Genomic DNA, 21772 nt, shown 5'->3' with positions numbered 1-21772 from the left:
TGAACACATGGACATGATATCACCATCACACATACATGAAATGACATTTTGAGGTTTGTCTTTCTGACTGATTGCAACTTCCGTTTTATTTTTTAGATGCTCAGTTGATTGTAATCCCTCTGCAACATTCATTTTGCTTTATAATTGTTATGTGATATCATGACTTCCTCATTTAAGTCACTGAAATCTAACCTGATAAGGACAAACAGTTTGGGACATAGTAATGATAAAGGCTGGAACACCTCCAGAAAGTGTGTGGGGTTAGATAATTAAGAATCAGGAATATCAGACAGATTTTTCCACTAGAAATGAGAGTTTGTCACTCCTATAGGCTATTTATACATTCATCCAGTGGTAATATCAGGAAAGGGGAATGAACCTCTTCTCCAAATCTTCCAGACAAGAAGCCCAGTTGTCAAGACCAACCAACAACCTACAGGTGAAAGCCTTCATAAAATGACTGTGTTCACTCTTTTCTACAGAATGACCAGGTAAGAATATGATTCATAGGTCTGATCTACATTTTGTCATTAACAGGGTAAAAACCATGAATCCTTGGGTTTGAGAAAGTTGCAATGGAAGATTTGTTCAATGGTCTGTTGACTTTCCACAGATTTCTAAATTTTCTTTGATTATAAATTGCTCTTGACCAGAATCAGGAGACCACTGACCACAAACAGGATGTGGCAGTACGATGGAGATGCTCACAATGTGTAGCAAGGTCCTGGGGATCTTATGGGTGCTAAGATACAGCGATCCAAATCCAGTCCTTATTTGCTAGCATATATCCAAAAAGAAATTTGAAACAGCATGGGATGCAGAAGATCACATTCCTCTTCCCTAACTTATGCACCCAAAAACGTGTCATGTAAGTCCAGTTTAGTTATCCCAGATTCCTTTCTATTTATATTTGCATGTCAAAAAGCAACTCACCTTAGATACCTGACAACATGAGTTAACTTGAAATTGCTTAGCTCTTTTTGTTGACTTTAAGGATGGTAAGACAACTTTAGATTTTGGCACTTTAGAGGTGGATGTCTTAATTAGGGCACAAACAAACACCAAGCACCTTAAGAAAACAGTCAGCTGGGATGAGGTAACCAGCTGCCCATTTCAATAACTTCACCTTGACTTTAAGTCTCCAGAATGGTTTTGTATGGATAATTTGTCTCTCTCATACTGTGAAACTCCTTTTCATTCTTTTCTTCCCTACAGACAGTTACCAAGCCTGTGACTATTATTCTTTTTGATCCTCCCCTGTCTGTCACCTTTTTGGCATGCACTCACAGAGCTTTAAAGAGGTGGGTCCTCTTTAGTGAGGAGACAATGGGCTTTGATGAACCCTGTGAGAAAATTGCAGAGGGGAAAGAAATGGATTCCGATTGCCTAATTTTCACAAAATACAGGCAGACCGAACACATTTGTATAAAATGTTACCCATAATTGTCACCCAGACCATGACAAAGCAATAGTGAGAACAATGTGTTCTTATGGCAACTGAGACCATTTCTGGAAGATCAGAAAAAGTCAAGAAGGAGGCTTTGTGGGACACATAGGATTTCTCTATCAATCACATTCAGATCCGGGAAGTATTTAAGCTCTTGTGCAAGCATGCACAGAAGGTAGCAAGATTCAGTTCACCATCAACCTCACTGTGAGCTACAGTTTGCCTCTTACAATGAGAACTGTGATTGCAGTGTCAGAAGTCACCTGTAAATGAGAAAGTACAGCCTCTGTTAAACAGCCTCTTATCTGGGAGTAAGCTAATACGATCAGTAAATTCAAGTTGAACAGCCGAGGTGGCAGGCTGAGGTCTAAATCAAAATTGATATTCATTAGGATAATTGTCTGGTACCACGTCACAAATGCAATGCAAATGAGTAAATGCATACCATTACATCTCTAAATTGCTAGTTGAGTTGAAATAATGCAGTAGTTTGTTTAATTTTATTAAGCATTGGAAAGCCAGATATATAGCACTTATCCACACAAAGGCAGAAAGATAAAAGATTTTCAGATGTGTAATGCTACATTCATTATAAAACTGAATATGCAAAAACATCAGCCTTGGGATAACGAATAAAACCTTTCAAGAAAAAGCTGAAATTTAACAACATCTATTTAAATTTGTATATTTGAGATATTTCTGGTCAGATTTCCACATTATACATCATTGTGGATGCCCCATCCTTGGAAGTGTTTAAGGCCAGGTTGGATAGGGCTTTGAGCAACCTGGTCTGGTGGAAGGTGTCCCCGTGTGTGGCAGAGGGGTTGGAATTAGATGATCTTTAAGTTCCCTTCCAACCCAAACCTTTCCATTATTCCATGATTCTATGATCATCACCTGGGACAATGCTGGAGAAATACAGAAATGAGCTACAAGAAACATCTGAGGGCTGAGAGAAAAGCCTTATACTGTAGATTCTTGTCAAAAAGAATTTTTGTGTTTTAACCCAGCAGGCAGCTCAGCACCACACAGCCAGTTACTCACTCCCCTGCAGTGTGATGGGGGATAGGGGAAGAGAATTAAAAAAAAAAAAAAAAAGTAAAAGTGTGAGGAATTGTTGACTCAGATAAGGACAGTTTAATATGAAAGGGAAGAAAACAATAATAACAACAACAAGATCAATAATAACAATAATAATAATAATAAAGTGATTAAATTTGTCACCACCCACTGACCAATACCAATCTAATCTCTAGCCAACAGCAGCCCCAAACATGGGTCAACTCTTCCTCTTCCCCCAAGTTTTATTGCTGAACATTATGCTAAATGGTATGGGATATCCCTTTGGCCAGTCTGGGTCAGCTGGCCTGGCTCTGTCCCCTCCCATCTTCTTGTGCACCCCCAGGCTCCTTGTTGGTAGGGCAGCATGAGAAGCCAAAAGTCTGTTACTTAGTGTAATCACTCTCAGTAACAACTAAAACATTGGTGTTATCAGCATTATTTTCATCCTATATCCAAAAGACAGAACCATGCCAGTTAGTCTGAAGAAAGTTCAGTCTATCCCAGTTGAAACAGGACAGAAACCTGAGAAAGAAAACTTGATAATCAGTATTGATTAGCTTGGTGGGGAGAAATGCCCAAATACAGGAGAGTCCTTTAATTTAGGAGGAAAAAGATTAGCCAGAGCCAACAGCTGGAAAAAATAAAACTTGAGGTATTCAAATTGCCAGCAGGACATACATTTTTAACAGTGAAACAAAATCCCAGAGGAGGCAGCAGATTTTCCATCTTTGGCTATCTGCACTTTAAGACTAGATGTGTTTCTGGAAGTGATGCAGGACAAGTGGATCAAATCTCATGAGCTTTATTTTGCAAGAAGTCAGACTGATTGATCTGTTGGTCCCTTATGGCCATTAAATTGGTGCTTATTAATCATAACGAAATGACTAAGTTCCCAGAGCCCTGACCCAGCCATGCACAGAACTCTATTAAAAATCTTGCTGTATTATCTGGGATCATTCCCAATCTGTGATAAGTCTAACTCTCTGGGCCAAAAGCAATATAAGTTCACAGCTCATTCTTCTCTAAACACTGGAGCAGCAGTTCAATGTGAAATTTCATGTTGACCTTCTCATTAACCTCACAGCTTTTTCTCTATTTTTTTTTTTTTAATTCTTTTTCAAAAAGGGTTATTAAAAGTTGACTGTAATTGGATTATAGCTGAACTTGGTATCTGATAGTCAGAACGTCCTTTTTTTTTTTTTTTCCTTTTCTTTTAGGAATTAACAAATTAAAAGATATTTTACAAGTGTCTTTCTACATTAAAAAAAAAAAAAAGTTGAGGAGAAGTCCCAAGAATGCAGTGAAATGTGCAGTGGAATGTTTAATTGAAAATTTAAAATAGTTTTAGGCCATATCCATTATAATCAGATATTTATTAGCAGTTGACAACAGATGGATAAATCCTTTCTGGTTGGACACATACCATTTTCTCCATCAGTAACCACACTTTCCTGTCAGATATTATCCAACAGTGCAAAAGGCTTCCTGTGTAACTACTGCTAGAAAGAAAGGCAAACTGCCAGTGGACACCATCTTCGTCATCACCAGCTTCCCTTCCCTAGCAGGTAAAATCAACTTTCTCAGCAGCTGTGGCTCTATGATACAGTACTTGGAATCTCATCTTGACATCTCTGCATGCTTTCTCCAATATCAGCTTAATTATTTTTAAAAAGATGTTGGAAATTAATTCACAGACCCTTCATTGTTAAATAGTTTCAGTTGTTATATACGCAGAAGTGTAAAATAGAGGAGCTACTGAATTAGGCCACCTAAAACACCATTCACTTCTCCAGCATAGGTTTCTGTCCTCTCATCCTGGAATCACAGACTGGTTGAAGTTGGAAGGAAGGCACCTCTGCGGTCCAAGCCCCAGCTCAAGCAGGGTGCCCAGCCCCATGCCCAGGCAGCTGCTGAAGCTCTCCAAGGAGGAGTCCCCGAAGCTCTGGGCAGCCTGTGCCAGGGCTCTGGCACCCGCCTGGCACAAAAGTGCTGCCTGATGGGTAAGGGGAGCCACCTGTGTTCTATTTTTTTGCCTCTTGTTAATTATTTTGCTTCATGTCATGCTCTTCCTTCCCGAACCAAGGCCATAACTATATTTGCAATACAGTGCTGAGTAGCAGACCCTTTCTTCTAATCTGTCCTTCTGGTGATGCCCATTTGCCCAGCAGGTTTGTCTAAACTGTGTGGTCCGTGCAAGACCCTGTTGCATTCCAGCTCTGTGAACAAAACTGTCAGAAACTCAAGATTATGGAAGTTTAACTTACTAAAAGGGCTTGTGGAGAAGGGTGTTTGGTCTGTGGTGTAAAGCAGCTGTGGTCACAGAAAAATGTGTGGCTTAGAAAAAAAAAGAAGGCAGTCAGCTAACTGAAATTTTCTTTTCCCAGGAACCTTTCAGTTGAATCACATAATGAACTGTGCCTGAATTTATTTATTTATTTATTTATTTATTTATTTATTTATTTATTTTCTGTGGTTGAAATTAGCAATGTTTTGATCATGAAATTTCGTGATTGCAGCTGGGAAGCTATGAAGTTGTTCTGCTTTTCATGCCCTTTTCTTTTTTCTTTTTTTTTTTCCAGCCAATTTCAGAATATCTCTGAAAGCAAATGCCTTCATAGATTTTTTTTTTTTTTTAACATATAATAATGGTGGTTATGGGGAAAAGTAAAAAATGCTATTTCCTAACAAGACTTTCTTCTCCCCTCTTCTTTATAATGACTCAGAATGAAAGTAATTCAGGGTGACAGGTTCTCACTGCTTGTAGTACAGCATACAGAGAAACAGCATAAGACTCAAATGCAAAGCAATGAAAGCCATAACTGCTTCAGAGCTTCATACAGCGGAGGAACATGACTGGTACTTTGAGCAGAATATATTTCTTGAAATAATCTAACTCCAGCAGGTGGATAAAAGTTTGTGTCATTTCTGTTGCAGAATTTCATGGTGTCATGTATAACACTCTTGAAAGTTTTATTCCTGGAAAGTTCAGCTGTGACCAAAAGACTAGAAAGACAGGGATTAAAAAAAAAATATATCCCCAAACCTCTGAGCCAAAGATGTAGTATAGAATTTAAATAACATTTCAGGGAGGATCACATTTGGATGCATTTCAGAGAAGCTTATTTATTTTTTGAATAACCACATTACTCAATGCAGTTTAGAAACAGGCAGGAGGGAACTGCCTCAAGGATAAACAGAAGACATTGAAAAGGGTTGTTATACCCCTGCAATGTATTTGGTAGACTGTAAAAATAATAGAGTTAAGCTGAATGAAATATAAAACAGAACAGTTATGAAATAAAATCTGGACAGCTCAGGATACACCCTGCAGTCTCTACTCTGGAAAACAGAGAGTAAGCATGTGCCTGGTTGCAGTAAAGGATTTGTTTGAGTGAAGTGTGTCAGGTTGATTTTCTTTCTGTACTTGTTTCCTTTACAAAAACATCTACGTGTATAAGGCATTCCTCACTGTGGTAGGGAGACTGGTCCATATTCACATTTTTTTTTATTGTGCAGGTCAATAAAACAATATTTGCTGATGGACCCATGCTTGCTGCAGGCTGTGACCATACTCATGATAGATGAGAGTTCGTGTCTGATACGCAATGCATGGTGGTTTGTGGGTGACCAAAACCAGCAAGAGTCATAGGAAAGCCAGTGTGGTGGAAAGTAATTGAACAAATCCCATGCAGACAGCATCAAGAGTGATAGAGCATATAGTGCTGGGTGATTCTCTTAATAGTCACTGTTTTTTATATTATTTTACTACTCATGAAACCTTTTTCCACTATGGTCGTCTGAGTGTCACCATAGTTTCCATCACTAATATCATTCCAACTGCTACGAAGAATGACTTATTCAATATCCTGATATATTTCCTTATGAATATTTGTCCAAGACATTGTTTCTTCATTACATGCTCACCTCCGTTGTCATAACGTGCTGGCAATACACTTGCCCATAGCAAGAACTTCCATGACTTCCTTATCCCTTTTCAGTCCTGGACAAAGCATTTGTACAGCATGCACAGATTCTGTGTAATGAGCAAAACAAAATATAAAATGTGTCTTAATGAAGATTTTCAGTTTCAGTTCTATTCTAGAAGAGAAAGTAAAAGACAGTCGTCCAAACATAATATTTTTCACAATTGTTTGTATGATAAGTTTTTCATCCTAAAAGCATTTTTTTTTCCTCAGTTGTTTCTTGCTGGTCCTAGGAAGCTGGTTACTGTAAAAAGAGTTATTTAAGAGAGTATTCTTTCATCTTCTATTGATGGCTACGAACCCTTATAAGTACACTTATACTTGTGGGAGAAAATTCCAAGTATAATTTAGCATACAAATAATAGTTAGATTTATGTAGACAAAAATATTTACTACCATGAGAGAAGTTTTCTTTGATCTTTTTAGTTGTTTACCATCTTTCCCAGAGACTTGATTACACCTCTCGTTCAGCATCTGGGTCTGTAAAGTTCATCTACACATGGGAGGATCTTCCATGAAGTTCTGAAATGTCCTGGAAAATAGTAGTGTACCTGAAAGTGTTCCCATATGGGACATTCTTTTCTGGACCTTTTCTTTATCTGAGTAACATCTTAACATTCAATTGATTGACATTCTTGTGAGAAAAGCTGCAGCTCCATAGTAAAAAATATATTAGTATTGTCTCCATAAAAAATGTTTAACACAGTAGGTGAGTATAGACAGCAATTATTTTCCATCCCTTCTTCAGGGGGTTTTGGGTAAATCCCATGAGGTTTGTACATTTACCTAGTCTCTTACAGACCATTTTGTCACATTTAAAATGGACTTCAAGGCATTTTTAGAAAGCTATTACTCAATGTCAGGCTTAAAAAGAGACTAAAGACAGAGAGTATTCAGGACCCACAATGAAGATTGCAGTAAATAGGCTTGAACTGTTAGGAGATGCAAAGAAAGCATTAGCAATAGGAAAGCTGCCAAGCTTCTCAGAGGAGCAGAAATAATTCTTTCATCATTGTCATCACTGATTCCACAGTCAGGTTATGTTTATAGTAAACAGGGAAGCTGATTTATAGCAAATATAGAGGCTATTTAACAGTGTAGTTCCCCTTAATCTCTGAATTTGTAAATTACAGCTAATAAACAGGACTATGGCAATTATCATATTGGTGTTATTACACCTTCACCTTCTTGCAGAACAGCTCCCTTTCAGTGCCTCTTTTCAGCATGGATTTGTTTCTGCTCATCCTTTTCTTTGGATCTAATAGAGATCAATGGAAATACGTAGTGCATTTTGTTGTTGTTGTTTTGTTCTTCCCCACAAATTGATTCACAGCAAGTTTGCTTCATTCAAAGCCAAAATCAGTTTGGCATGCCAGGAACCTCTTCATAACACAAGAACAAGTTCAAATTGGCTTGTTGGAAAGTTTCATGAGCTTCATACCCCACTAAGTAGTCTCATTTGATCTTTGTCTTAGTGGAGAATTGAAGTGAGAAGACTTCTCAGAAAGAGTTGTCAGGCATTGGAATGGGTTGCCCAGGGAAGTGTTGGAGTCACCATTCTTGGGGGTGTTCAAGGAAAGGTTGGACGTGGTGCTTAGGGACATGGTATAGTGGATGACATTGGTGGGAGGGGAATGGTTGGACCAGATGATCCTGGAGGTCTTTTCCAACCTTAGTGATTCTGTGATTCTATGATGCTGTCCTCTTCTTGAGGCTTCTTTTCTGCAACAGTCCAGGAATTAAAGAAAATTGTAAAATAACCTCAGTGTGTTATAACACAGAATAACAAATGAAGACAAAGAGTGTTTGTCCATGTAGAAGCAGTAGAAGAAAAAAGGGTAAACCCCACATCTAGAACTCCTGGTACCTTCTCATTCCTCAGCTCCATCGTTAATAAAATTACCAATAGTTTAATACATTTTGTTTTGAAATGTGTTAGAGAGAATCTCACCAAGTAACATTAGAACACATAAAATGGCAAATTTTTTTCTTGGTAGCCAGATAAGTATTTGGGAAAAAACAGTGAAGATGAAATCATCATATATGAGGTCCAAATCTGAAGTTATATTTACATGTAGGCTCCAAAATCCCATGTATTTTAGCAACAGCTTTTCAGGGTATATTTCTTAATACATCTGAGCTCTTATTTCCATGTCTGTCATGGGAAAGCATGAACTACTCATCATTTAGAGATTCTGCTCAAAAACTAAAAAATGGATATTTGAAATTCTCCGTGGAAAGAAGAAAAATGCAGAACAGGTTGTTTAAAATAACAAAAATTGAACAGGGATTCAAAGTCCATGCAAGTGACAGTTGTCTTGTCTACAGCTCTGGCAAGTCTAACTAAGCAAGCCTGGGAAACAGGGGTTTGGGAGAGAGAGTTATGCTGAGGGCTTGGAGACAGTGCTTCTGCCTCAGCCTCAGGAAAGCTGGAGTTACTGGCTCTCTTCCATGTAGCAGGATCTATCGTCAAGCCTTCAGTTCTGGAAAGCTGAGCCCCCCATTAGACCTCCCACAAGAGCTTTTCAGAAACATTTTCACCTGGGAAACTAGAAGACTTTTACTATGGATTTTCTGCAAATGTTTCACCTTTTGTTTAGCTTTCTTATCTTAAACAATTTCTGACCAGCAGTATTTGTGATATTTTTTATCAATTAAAAGTTATACATATTATATCCAGAGAAGAGCCAAATATATAGGTAGTTTTAATAGGTATTTCTTTGCAATCACATTAGTGCACTGAAAAGCTTGAGAAAAACTTAAAGATGAAAGAAGCATTTTATTTCTTTAAAGAGGCTATTTTACTTTTCTTTTCTTTTTAGAAAAGGTTAAAGACTATGTCCAAGTAAAGTTCCTGGGGATACAGACTTGAGAAATAATTGAAAGAAATAATTGTATACTAATAAGCTTGCATTAGAGTGTCAGCCCTCGTATCTGCTGAAATAACACATTGACAGAAGTGGTCATACACTGAAAATGTGAGACACTTAGCTAAATAGTAAATTTATATATTTTTTCTTGTGTTTCAGAAATGCCTACTTGTATCAAATCCAAATATTGCACTGAGGACCACTCAGTAGTTAGTGGGGCCAGTCCTTAGCTTTCAATACCAGCCAAGCCAAATTGTAGCAGCAGGAGGAAATTCATGTTTCTCCCTGCCCAAATCTGGTGATGGTATTTTTAATATACTATATTTCAATAATCAGACTCCTGCATATCCCACATTCATTTAAACACTGTGGTCACTGCAAATCTCTGTACTGCACCCAAACTCTATAAAGCAACTGAAATTCAAAATTCTATGTACCCCCAAAGGTACATTCATACTCCCAATATTGGGTCATATCCTGAGGTTTTGGCAAGAAGGGAATTTCAGCATTAATCTTGCCAGTTTGATCATTGGTTTGTGCAACTGGGAGCTTTCACTAGGTTCTGTCCATTTGCTTGTTTAGCAGACTAACTTCTTAAAGAAGTTATAGAAACAGCTAGGAACACTATAGACTTCCATCACCAAAGCACTGGAGTGGTTACAAATCTCTTTTGTGCTGCTATATTAAAGTCAGCACTTTCTTTACATTCTCTTTCCTCTCAATCTGCCTGCTTTCATTTGCAGGTTGTGGTTTCTGTGTTACATGCAGCCTTGTTGTGGAGGAATGAAGTGATTTGTACAGATTGCTGAACATCCAGCTTTTGGGACAAAAGATGGTTCTGTACTTATATCTTAAAAATGCATCACCTGCTTAGCCATTTTGGTGCCTTCAGCATCTGTTGTGTATGCTTTGGTTAATTTTCTGAGCATACACATATTTCTGCTAAAAAAATTCTGTAGATACCAGTGGGTATCACACCTTTATTTTTTCTAGAGTTGCTGTGTATGGCTCCTGTCTGTGTATAGTATACATAAAAGTCATTGCAGTACCATCTTTGTCTCTTTCCTACTGGGAATATAAAAGCCTGCCAACAGGATGTTCATTCCATGTCTCTGTATAGTAGGTCTCTGGTTGTGACCCCAAGACCTATTATAATGTTAATGTATTCAGCAGAGACGGCTCAGGTTAGTGGTTGAACGGGTGTCAGGAAATAAATGGCAGAAAGGAAGCATCTTGCCATTATTTCTTTGTTTAAGGAAACCTGTGGACTTTTCTTCATTGTTACAGAAACTGCCAAGCTCTCCCAAGGGAAAAACATCTGAGGACAAGTATTTTCTGCAAGACCTACAAAGAAGGTTTAAACTCAGCACTGCCCGTTAGGCTTTCAGTTATCTCCAAGGCTCAACAAATCTGAGTTAAGTGCCTGAGCTTCCTACACAGCACCCAGGGAGAAGAAGGCAGATGTCAGACTGCTACAAAGGGGTTGTGTTAAAAAGTCGGTAAAATTTCCCAGACTGTCATCTTGCCAGATTTTGCTGCAGAGACAGCACTTCAAATCTAAAAGCTGGTGCAAAGCTAGGTTCATTTTTAACTCTTCAAGATGTAAAAAGCAGTGTAATCTTGTGCTGATGCCTCCTACCTGTTGAGTTTGTGCCAGAACTCGTGAGCTGTGGGTTATTCTGAAACGGGGCTCTCTTGGTTTCTCCTCTCACAGCTACAGATAATTAAATATTAGTTGCCAAATGGGCTCATGCTGCAATCTCCTGCTGCCTAGGAGAAACATCTGCAGATGAGTTGCATAGCAAATCTCTGTCTTGATTTGGCCTAGTAAATATTTAATTTTCCTAGGGATAAAGGAGACAGCTGGAAGCACATTCCTTCTCCAAGCCAGACTGAGAACCCAAAGTAGAAGATGAATTTATCATTTAATTCAACTGAAGGGGAAAATGCACAGCTATCTGTCTTGAACACATCATCCCTTACTGCTGACCTCTGAGGTTAGACTTGACCATGCAGGGAATGTAGGCTGGGGACAGTTATTTTGTGATTGCTGCAGTACCTTTGAGGTCTAAGGCAACAGAAACATAATGACTTGGGTATCTATGCCCACTGCCAAAAATATAGGTGACTGGGAAACTCAGGAGTGCAGGTATCAAAGTACTGCAGGATTTTGAAAATCTGAATTTAGGTTTTAAATGCCAAAAGTACCAGATCTTTGTGACTTCTGATGAGACTGATTTTAACAATATCATCACAAGCATTCAATGGAGAAATAAAGATTACTTGAGCACTTTTGCCTTAGTTTAAATTATGGTTCTTACCTTCAGAATGTGCTTTCAGAGTGTGTACTCAGATTATGACTAACAAGTGAGGTGGAAAAAAATCTCAGAATACAAACTGGATATGAGGCAGTGCAGGATCCAAATACATTTCTTTGTACATCTCTGGGCAAATCATGTAAAACCATGGGCTTGAACATCCCAGTCACAGTTCCAGCTGTATGTCACAGCAGGCTACATGTAACACGCATCAGGCAAGGGGTTTGCTATTTGTATATTGCAGTAGTACATTGCCTATCCTCCTCTCAAAAAACACACATGCCAACCCACATACCAGTGTCTAACTATAAAGGCATTGAATAGCACCACAGCACACTGTAAATTTGGAACTGTAGCTTTTTTTTTTTTCATTCTTTCTTTCTTTTCTTTTTTTTTTTTTTTTTTTTCCTTGCAAACCTCTCTGTAAAGAAAGGGGACAACAACACAATGGGGAAGCAGAGCTTCAAGTGATTATTCCTTAAAACTTCACAGACTTCAAAAGGTCTTCTATAGCTTCCTTCAGACTGTCAGCAAAAATATGGACAAGTAATAAATTACAAATTAATGAATTGTGCTTGGCTTCTCTTTGTACACATTGCAAGCCCAAGGGACTTAATGACATAGGATCAAATGACATAGTTTGTCACCTGGTGAGCAACCTTTGTTTCATGCATTTACTTTCTCATTTCATGTCTAGTGATCAAAGTAAAGAGAATTTCCAGAAAGTTCCCTTTACTGTGGCTAAAACAAAATGTGACACAAAGATTCTAAATATGAAAATTGCATCAAGGCTTCTAGGGTTTCAGCTAAATGAAAAGCTCCAATTGACTCATTCAGGTATTGTAAGATATAATTAATTTTTTTAATCTCCATTCCTCTTGAAATTTCATTCATTCCATTTCAAATGATGAAAACTGTTTTGTTTTCTTTTTTTTTTTGTTGTTGTTGTTATTTGCTTTTTATTTCAGTATCTTCATTTCTTCCCATTCTTGTCATTTTGACTACATTAAGCAATATTTTCCACATAATTAAAAGTTTCTACATAGTTATTGTAAAATTACTTTTTTTTTTTTCCCCTGAAATTGAGGCTCTTTTGAAGTGCAGATATTTCTCTTGTTTATCATTTCAGAAGCACTCACTATGAATGCAAGAATGGTTGGTCATCCAAGCCCATATACATTTTAGAATTTCTTTTGATAATTGCTTTTTAAAAGTGTCTGCTTCCAATTCTTTGATGTTTATCAAATTGCTAGGCTAATTATAAACTTCACTTCTGAGCTTGTTCTCTAATTTGAACATTAGAAATGAACGTCACCAACCCTTTACAGATGAAACACAAAGAACAAATTGCATCTTAACAGCAGGGTATAGAAGCAGCTTGCAATATTAAAATCTATTGTGTATAACAGACAGGGAACATTTGGGTGAGCAATTGAAAAGAAAATGCTATCTGCAAGATATGTCACAAAACATGATGTCAGATATCCTGAGGAGCCTGGTAGAAATATCATACTAGCATGAAAGTGCCAGATTTCTAAATGCCTTGGCCCATGGGAGTAAGCATTCAAAATTGCAAGTAAAGTATCTGCAATCTGGCTTACATATTGCTAAGAATAAAACAGCCATTATTTATGCCGTATGATGCCTGTGGAATGAAAGCTGCTGGTTGTGTAACTGCCCTGGGTCTCATGCTGTTTTAACAAAGTATCCCAGTGTCAAATTGTTATCATTTATGGATTTAATGCAAGCCCTGGAGAAATCCACCACAACTTCAGAAGCAGACAAATGAAAGAATTTCCAAAGCAACAGACTGATGGTTAGGTCCAAGCAAGTTACTAAAATCATTTCCTGCACTTTTGAAAGAAGAGGTATGGACTCCTAAAAGAATCACAGAATCACAAAATTGTCTAGGTTGGAAGAGACCTCAAGATCATCGAGTCCAACCTCTGACCTAACACTAACAAGTCCTCCACTAAACCATATCCCTAAGCTCTACATCTAAATGTTTTTTAAAGACCTCCAGGGATGGTGACTCCACCACTTCCCTGGGCAGCCCGTTCCAGTGCCTCACAAACCTCTCAGTAAAGAAGTTCTTCCTAATATCCAACCTAAATCTCCCCAGGTGCAACTTTAGCCCATTCCCCCTCGTCCTGTCACCAGGCACATGGGAGAACAGGCCAATCCCCACCTCGCTACAGCCTCCCTTAATGTACTTATAAAGAGTGATAAGGTTGCCCCTGAGCCTCCTTTTCTCCAGGCTGAACAACCCCAGCTCCCTCAGCCGTTCCTCATAAGACTTGTTCTCCAGGCCCCTCACCAGCTTTGTCACCCTTCTCTGGACTCTTTTGAGCACCTCCATGTCCTTCTTGTAGCGAGGGGCCCAAAACTGAACACAGTACTCGAGGTGCGGCCTCACCAGAGCCAAGTACAGGGGGACAATCACTTCCCTAGATCTGCTGGCCACACTGCTTCTTATGCAAGCCAGGATGCTGTTGGCCTTCTTGGCCACTTGAGCACACTGCTGGCTCATATTCAGCTGACTATCCACCAATACTCCAGGTCCTTCGCCGCCTGGCAGCTTTCCAACCACTCATTTCCCAGTCTGTAGCTCTGCTTGGGGTTATTGCATGCTAGGTGCAGGACCTGGCACTTGTCCTTGTTGAACTTCATACAATAGGCTGAGGCCTTGTTGACCTCAGCCCATCAGTCCAGCCTATCCAGATCCTCCTGCAGAGCCTTCCTACCCTCGAGCAGATTGACACATGCACCTAACTTGGTGACATCTGCGAACTTACTGAGGGTGCACTCGATCCCCTCATCCAGATCATCGATAAAGATATTAAAGAGGACTGGCCCCGGTACCGAGCCCTGGGGAACACCACTAGTGACCGGCCTCCAGCTGGATGGTGTTCCTTTTCTGTTGCAGTTTACCAAGCTTTCCATCCCCAAAGCCATTGAAATAGGAAAAAAGGTATTATATACCTTTATTCCAATAAGAAATGAAAGTTGTGCCCACTTCTGGAAAGTAGAATAGAAAATATAGGAAGAGATCTTAATTGATAATTTAGTTTACCCCATATACTTAAGGATCTGTCTTGCTGGAAATCAGTTTAACTAGTTCTTGTCTTACCTCTGTATACTGAAAGCAGAATATTGCCTTTGCAGTTTCCTTTTCTTTGTTTGAAGACCCACACCATGGTATAGTGTGATCACCTACTGTTGTTTTCTCCAGGTTAAGTCACTGCAGTTCCCTTCATTTTTTCTATTGGTATTTTCAGAGCTTCTGATCTTTGTCCTTGCTTTCCTCTTGATGCAGAGAAAAGAGGCCCAGCTTTACTGAAAAGTGGCATTCAAGTCAGGGACAGAAGATCCCAGATTAAGCTTTAGAAAGAGAGTGAATGACCTCTTCTCATGTCTTACAGATGCCACTCATGTTTATACAACCCAATATTAAGTTTGTTCTTTTCCAATAATTTTATTTTATTTTTTAACTGTGATGTTTCTTTATTGATGTCAATTTGAATTTCAGCAAACCTTTTTTATAATGGGTTAGCTGTCTAATCATTTTTCTTCTTTCTGCATTTGCAAAGATTATCCCCATCTAAATGTAGAACCATGCACTTATTTGCAATTAATAGCACCATTTTTCCCTTGTTTATCAAGAGTACTTATTATTCTATTTATCCCCTTCTGTGTGCTGATAACCTCTCTTTGCTACAAAATGTTAGTTTGTTTACAACTCTGAAATCATACTTTTTTTTTCTTTACTTTTTTTTTTTTTTTTTTTTCTGTCAAGATTAATGGATATATATAATAGCACAAAACCCCAGAGAGATTCTGTGCCATGTCACTCTGTCTGAACTGGCAGTGAACCTTTGATAATTAGAGGACAGTTTTCTGCTCTTTTTGTACCCTCCGTAAAGCAGTTACACCCTTGGTACACCCAGCTAACACTTTCACATCTTACAGTGAGGATGTTATATAGGATAACATAAAATGCTTCATTAAAGTCAAGATACAACATCAACGGTTTTTAGTTTCTGTAAGGACCACTATAACATCTTGAAAAGAAAATAGATCAGTCTGGCTGGTTTTTTTTGTTTGTTTGTTTTTTTTTTTTTTTTTTTTTTGATACATTCATGGCTCCTAAACTCCTGATTTTCTATGTGTATGTCAAATGTTTATTATGTGCCAGGTTTTTTGTTTTTGTTTTTGTTTTAGCAGCTGGAGATTAACATGAATGATGATAATCCTGTAGAGTTGATTTTAGCAAATACATATGTATATTTATATATATATATAGTGTACACACACACACACTTTTCCAGCTATTAGGACTTCTGTGTCCATTCTCTAGGAAAAAAAAAAAAAAAAAAACAAAACACTGTTTGGAAGTTATTTCAACCAGTTCTCCATATGAGTGCAACTAAACAGTATAAAGTTAGATAAGAACTTAAAACTATTTTCTAACATTGTCTGCATGTTTTCGGTCTTCTAGTCTTTTGCATTCGCTGGATCAGCCTTTCTGATTAGAACAATTTTTATTAGTATATCTGGCAAAGACTAACTATTTTACTGTTGGCTTCAGTAAAAAAAGATATTATGCATCATTATCTCCCTGCATTATTTATTGACAACTCCCACTATCTTTTGAAGCAGGATTAGAACTGTCTTTGTTTTTTCATTTACTATTAATATTGCCAAGATCGTCTTTTTGTAGCTCTGGCTAGTTGTCTCATAATAAATATCAACCTTTCTGATTTTCTTTTCTGATTCAGTCTTCCTTGTCAAATTGTGAAAATCAAAGGGTTTGATCTACCAACACATATGAACTGATTTTTAACTTCAAGATATTTTATTAAGGGTGTGCATTAAAGTACTTTTTGAAAAGAAACATTTGGAAGATTATGCGACAGATTTTGGTTTCTTGGAACAGCTTTAAAATATGTTCTGAGAAAAGTGCAAGAGGACCTATAACTTTTGAACTTACTCCATTTATGAAGGAGAGACTATATTTTAGTTGATTATTTTGAGTGGCTAAGACTCTGAGCATGCCTGAAATCTGCCTAAAGCATTCAATAAACACTTCTCTAACTGAATAAATATGAAAAGCATCATCATGCAAATTCATCTCTTCCTCCTGTAATCCCAAATTACAATATGGTGCTTTCAAGCTCTGCATTTAGATTTCTTCACCTCCTGCTCCTTTCTTTCATAATCCTTTCTTTAATTAGACTACATTTTTAAAAACAGAAAAGAAATTAAAAGTAAATGACATGTGAAAATGTTTTTTGTTACATTAACTTCACAGATGGTGAAAGCCTACTTCACTGAATGTGAGTATAAACATTAATCCTATTCTATTCTCTCTGCTAAGTAAGACCTAACCTGATGGAAAGAGAACCATATTGATATAAATATTTACAGTGCACAGACAGGCAGGACTATGCATTAGGATAAAGTAATTTTTTGTTTGTTTGTTTTGTTTTTCTCCTCCTTGTTTTCCTAGAGAATGAGTTATTAGTTCTTGCATGGATCATCACCTTCATGGGGTTTTATTCCCTGACCTGTTACTAATATGCAAGTTGTAGCATAAGGCATCTTGCATTTTTAGTCCTCAGTGTATTCTTCAGGAAAATGGAGATAGAACTCAACTTTTAGGGGAAGATTTTTAAGTTTTGGGGAAATCATATCTGGCATAGTGCTATAAAATTGTATGGATTTCAGCAACTTGAGGATAATTAATTAAGCATTAATTTATTATTCTTGTAAAGTATATAAACTAGAAATTTACCCAACTGTAGGACACATTAAAAAAATCTACTCTCTCCCATAGTCTGAAACCTTGAACCATTTACAACAATGGAAAATTCATTCATTTTCTTCTCTATATTTTTGCACTTAGAAGATCAGATCTTTCCTTAATACTAGCTTTTTGTGCAAATCAGATGTCTGGCTTGGTCCCACTTGCACTGATCCCAATGCAAAATTCTCCCTCCCTGTTTCCACATGTACACACACACACAGACAAATCTGTTCACTAAAAATTCTTGGCAAGATCAACCAGCCAGATAAAATAAGTCATCTGAAAATAAATTTCTGTAGTGACTTACACAAAGCTTGGATAAACTGTGAAGTCCCTTGAAACAGAAGAAAAAAAAAAAGAAAAAGAAAAAAAGAGAGAGAGAACACAGAAGAAAGAAGAAGGGTACAAAAAATAAACTATCAGACTGTTCATTCTAACAAGGATTTAGCTTCCTCCATGTCTTTGTGGCAGTCTGGCACAGATCACTCACCTTACAGACAGTTCCTCAAATATTCACTCTAGCTCCAGACACCAACCCCCTGGCAACCCACCTGAGAAGAGACACCCTACTTTCATTCCCTGATGGCTTCTATGCTTAACAGCTGCTTACCTAAGATGCTTGCTTAGATATCAATATTATAAGTGTAGCCATGACCATTATATGTCAAGGTTCAAGGAGGATGCTCCCAAATGAATAGAGATACCTCCCTGGTACCTTGATCTAATCCCCTGAGGGGTCTGAGACATTGTGCCCATCAGTTGTTCTAACTTTAATCTTCTCTGAACTAATGAGGTTGGTTGTTTGGGGCCCCATTGTGGTTGTTTTTTCCCACCTGCTGCAGGAACTGTATGTGCCTGACATACCTCGTTTCTGGGACCCATTTTGCAGACCATAATCCTGAAATTTATGTGCAGCAGCAACGATCTTATGAAGAAGAAGGAAATAATAAAGAAATATCATCCAAAATAAAATATTCAATACATCATATAAATTTCAAAATAAATTTTAACTGTACTTAAGTATACGTGTCAATTTTCCAATTCAAAATGATATTGTGCTTAGCTTTAAACAATTTTTAAATAGACCAAAATGAAAATTAGTTATTGGATTTTTAGAATGAAGAACCTATATCATTCTGATAGGGCTGAATTAATTTTAACAGTGCTAGAAAACCCAAGAAATCCCTGATTCACCTATACACTGCAACTCTAACTGCAATACTAAAAATCCTTGCACAACTACTCACAACACTTGCAAAGTGAAAAAAAGTGAAAAAAAAAAATAAATAGAAGGATGTGAGCTCTATTTTGAAGGCATATGTCATTCTCTGTTTACACACTGAAATCTCCCTGTCAATATTAGATGCAGTCATGCAGGATGTGCTGGAGCATGGATGGAGAGCTGTGATAACTACAGCTGGATACAGACCTATATAGCCAGGGCAGATTGTGACAAAGAATATGGAACATTATGAATCGGCTTGGATAAAACCCAGCCCTGCTTCATTTGGATAAAATGTGAGAAAACATACGTCCTCCAACTCCAGACTAACGAAGTTACATTTTGCATGGCACATACTGCCATGGGCTAGAATGATATTAATTATGTGGAAAAAGACCAGCCTGTCATTTCTGCTGAAAATGATAAGAGAAAACAATTCCCTGTAACAGTTGCAAAAACACTGCTGAGGAAAAACAAGATTAAAGGCTGGCTTGTCAACCTGGTGTCCTCCACTGCTGGGGCTGATAATTTACAACAGTACTGTATTGCTATGTGAGGAGAAATAATGTCAGCTGAAATCCCATTCAGCTCAGGGAAGATTTTTGTTCCTAAGAGATCAGGGTTAAGCTACGAGTTATTATTTCTCAGGGCTGGTTCTAGTTGCGAACAAAGTAAGCAGCTTTGCAATAGGCAGAAAAGTATCCATTGGTTTTGGCTACTCCAGAACCTTTGAAAGCCTGGCTGGCTGCTGTTGCCACTGATGGAGGACAGGGTATGTGGGCAGGTGGCTAAAGTGGGCAGGAGATTCTTACCAGAATTATCCCTGACACTTTTTAGGATTCCCTATGAATTACAACTTTAGACTCTTTTGGCTTGATATTTAGGGAGAACAGTCCTGGGAAACCAATATTGAATATTGCCAACAGTGTTAATAACCTTTACATTGAGCATTTTTCTTCTGACCATATTTCAAAAACTTTCCTAATGGAAAGTAGAATTGTACATGAAAAACAAATCTAATGAAATCTTAGACAGTCCAGAAACAAGGTGGCATTGTAGAGGATCAGGATATTTGAGGTTTCTCTCTGACAATTACTGCATTGACTCTTTCATAGACTGGTTTCTTACCATCAAGAGCTTTTCATATTCTGATAGTTTTAAAGACAGAGGATTTCCACTGTGACTCATGGCAGCAAAAATGGGCACTGATAGAAAATGAAGTAAAGGAAAATTAGGCTTACTTAAAAAAAAAAAAAAAAAAAAAAGAGAGAGAGAGAGAGAGAGAGATAGAAGTAATTGGGCTCCAAGTAATATGGAGCCCAATTATTTTTAAATACTAGTAGTCTTGTTAATTGAGAATATGTCAAAAAAGAGCTCATCAAAATTGACAAGAATTCAGCAGTAATCTTAATAGTGTCAAGCAATAGTATTTTTTGACTGTTAACATATTCAAGCGCATACATTAAAGGGTTCTGACAAAAACTCAGAGAAGTCAGGAACGTTCTGAAGTTTATCTTTTAACAATCCTAAATAAGAAGTTATTTTCCTCCTCTCTCTTTCCTTCTTTCCTCTCCTCTCCTCTTTCCCAATATCTTGGAAAAAGTTTCTTTCAGTATGTTTCATTTAATTCATAAACCATCAAGACCTTATCCAAGGTCTGTTGAAATCAGTGGAAAAAAATTAATTGATTTCAGGATCTTAATCATCACCATTTGGATCAAATCAGCCAGCTGCATCAGTCCTTAGCAATGGAGACAATTGAAGTAAATTGATAGCACATGGTGCTAGTGTAGAACTCAGCTTAACAGTGCCTGAAATTCTGGAAGGATTTTGTCACTGAGGAATCACAGATGAACCAACATAAAACAGGATCCTAGAATTTCAAAATGCCATTCTTCTCTTTCAGGGCATTGTATCTTACTCATGTTGAACTTCAGTTGGAGAAATGAAAAAGGGATGTTTGTGTGAGGGTTGATCTGAAGGCCATGCTGACAGACCATATTGGCCTAATTCTGGAGCACAAAACAGGGCCCAGATGAATTTGTAAAAACTTAGTCTTAGGGGTGAAGTGATATGTGATAAACGTGTACAGCTCCCAGTCCTCATTACTTCTTCTATATGTGTTCCTCTGATGTCCCAACTACTTACTTGAGACAGCTGCAGGCCTCTGTTTTGATACTCATTCATTTGGGTAATCAGAAGCTGGCAACAGAAACATAAGGGCATTTTCAATACTGAGAAAATGTGGGAGGGAAGTTAAAATAATGAACTTATTCCTATATTTAGTGTTTGTACTTCCTGATGTAGCAAAGACAGAGGAGATGGAAATAGTTCACTAAAAATCAGAATATTTTTGATGATCAAACAAATTTAATAAAATCTGAGTATTATAATTCATCTGGAAACTTGGAATAAAGCACTGAATTGTTAGAAATTGAAAAGAAATATATTAAGAAGTATTCTTAAAAAATAACTTAAAAACTTAAAATCAACCACGTTGATAACAATAGTGATATTTAAATGAAATGTTGCTTGTCCATTAAAAACTTTTTCCTGCACCATGGTTATCTTTTCCTTGCGTAAGCTCCTTGCATAACTCTTTTGGGAAGGGCTGTCATCCTACATAATTAAAAAGTACCTGGTACTTCAGTTTAAAAGGTATTTGATGAAGTTTTATGAGGCATGTCTCAGATGTCCACAGGAATTTAATACACAGGTACTTTAAGCTACACAGGTACTTTAAACTAAACCGCAATAAAAAGCAATGTACACATTGTGTCTACTATTAACAATTAAACTTGAGGTCAAGCTCACTTGACAGATTTTTGCAGGTGGGGAATGAAAAAGAAAAACAACATATAATAAAAAAGCTCAGCCACAGTATGGGCTTTCTACGATAAACACAGTACACCTGCCCAATTTAGTATGACAGGTCTTGCTTTTGTGACCAGACTTTGATTACTGCTAAAGTTTAATCCACTAGAAATCAAAATGATGTTCTTGTGGCTGAAGATAAATATTAAACTGTTTTTAAAACTCCAGAAAAGATCTTGACTGAAGAATA

The 21772-nt window shown here is 37.5% G+C and overlaps 1 long non-coding RNA gene across 2 annotated transcripts in view; it reads left to right on the top strand.

The window, feature by feature from the left end:
• LOC140002518 (uncharacterized) overlaps positions 1 to 21772 on the top strand; it is a 124356-nt gene that overhangs the window by 23901 nt on the left and 78683 nt on the right. For both annotated transcript variants that reach the window (XR_011809290.1, XR_011809289.1), the window contains exons 2-3: positions 400 to 491; positions 3968 to 4074. This is a non-coding gene — a long non-coding RNA (uncharacterized lncRNA). The remainder of the gene's footprint in view (positions 1 to 399; positions 492 to 3967; positions 4075 to 21772) is intronic.

Source organism: Anas platyrhynchos, chromosome 4 (genome assembly GCF_047663525.1).
Source record: "Anas platyrhynchos isolate ZD024472 breed Pekin duck chromosome 4, IASCAAS_PekinDuck_T2T, whole genome shotgun sequence".
Classification (NCBI taxonomy): Eukaryota; Metazoa; Chordata; class Aves; order Anseriformes; family Anatidae; genus Anas; species Anas platyrhynchos.
This window is presented reverse-complemented; position numbering and strand designations above follow the sequence as displayed.